Below are 1,540 nucleotides of genomic sequence, written 5' to 3' on the forward strand. Positions count from 1 at the left end.
TTCTGGACACTGTCTACAGTCATAGCGGCAGGATAATGTCCCTTCTATTTTTACCTTATTGTAGCCAAAAGGACATTTCCCTTTACAGATGGAAAGAGGAATTGGAATTCTTTTACATGAAGAGCTTACAGGTTGGAAGTGTTTATTTTATCAGGTATATATACCCTAACTTTTCACATCCTCATCAAAACTAAGTGTCCCATTTCCCCATTTTCTTTTGTTTTAAATTTTAAAAAGAGTATACTTGGAATATTGCATCCAATTTTTGTTGCCACAATATAAAAAGATGTGGAGAGTATAGAGAGAGCGTAGAGAAGTGCAAAAAAGATGATTAGGGATTGGAGGCTAAAATATATGAAGAACGGTTGCAAGCAGTCTTCCAATATCTTAGGGCCTTCTACAAAGAAGAGGCATTCAACCTATTCTCCAAAGCACCTGAAGGCAGGATAAGAAGCAATGGATGGAAACTAATTAAGGAGAGTGTAGTGTATTTAAATAGAGACTTCTAGGGTGATATTCCTATTGGTTAACAGAAGCAACGATACGATTGGTTAGTAACGTTAGTACCTGATTGGCCGCCAATAGCGGCGGGAAGTTTAACTAAATGTCATTGGTTGTGAGCCATGAAGCAGCCACTATAAAAAGGGCTGCTGCGGTTCGAGCGCAGTTGAAGTTACTGTTATTATTAAAGCACTGAATTCAACTCCGGTCTGCGAGTCTCTTTACTGGCAACAGAACACTGGCGACGAAGGTGGGATTAAAGAGACAAAGACCGTAAGCACGTGGCAATGACAGCCAAAGGACCAACGAGATGGTTGGCAACAATTCGCCACCCGCACCGTTCAACCCAGCCGAAGAAGACTGGGAGTCATACATTGACAGATTCCTGATGTTTTTAGAAAGCAACGAGCTGCAAGGAATCACCAACCAAAGGAAGAGAGCTGTTTTCCTAACGCATTGCGGCCCGACTTTTAAAATGGCCAAAGCATTAGCAAGACCAAATGATGTTAAACAGATGGCATGGCCAGAGCTGGATCGGATGTTGAGGAACCATTACGCACCGGTCGTATCCAACCTAATTAGAAGACACGAGTTTTACAAGCGTGACCAACTAGAAGGCGAGAACATTAGAGACTTCGTAGCAGCATTAAGAGACATTGGGGGGGGCATGTGAATTCCTCAACATGGACGAAGCCATGAGGGATCGCTTAGTCCTGGGACTAAGAGACGCAACTTTACAGAGCAAACTACTAAACCGACCAAACATCACCGTCAACAAAGCCATTACTGAAGCAACTGCCGCTGAAGCCGCAAAGAAATCTGCAGCAAAAATGAAGCAGATGAATATGGCGGGCAGCCCGAGCATGAACAAAGAGAAGAAGACAGAGGGAACCCAAAAGCACGCTGCCACGTCCTCTCACCATGAGGACATCGAATCATCAACCGATTCAGATGACGAAGACGAGGAAGTGAACAGACTCTACTCAGAAAGGAACCAGAGAGAGAGACGAAGCAGAAGATCCAAATTCCAGTGAGCGGG

Source organism: Notechis scutatus, chromosome Z (genome assembly GCF_049901735.1).
Source record: "Notechis scutatus isolate UNSWTSFEM ecotype Mainland chromosome Z, rNotScu1.2, whole genome shotgun sequence".
Taxonomy (NCBI): Eukaryota; Metazoa; Chordata; class Lepidosauria; order Squamata; family Elapidae; genus Notechis; species Notechis scutatus.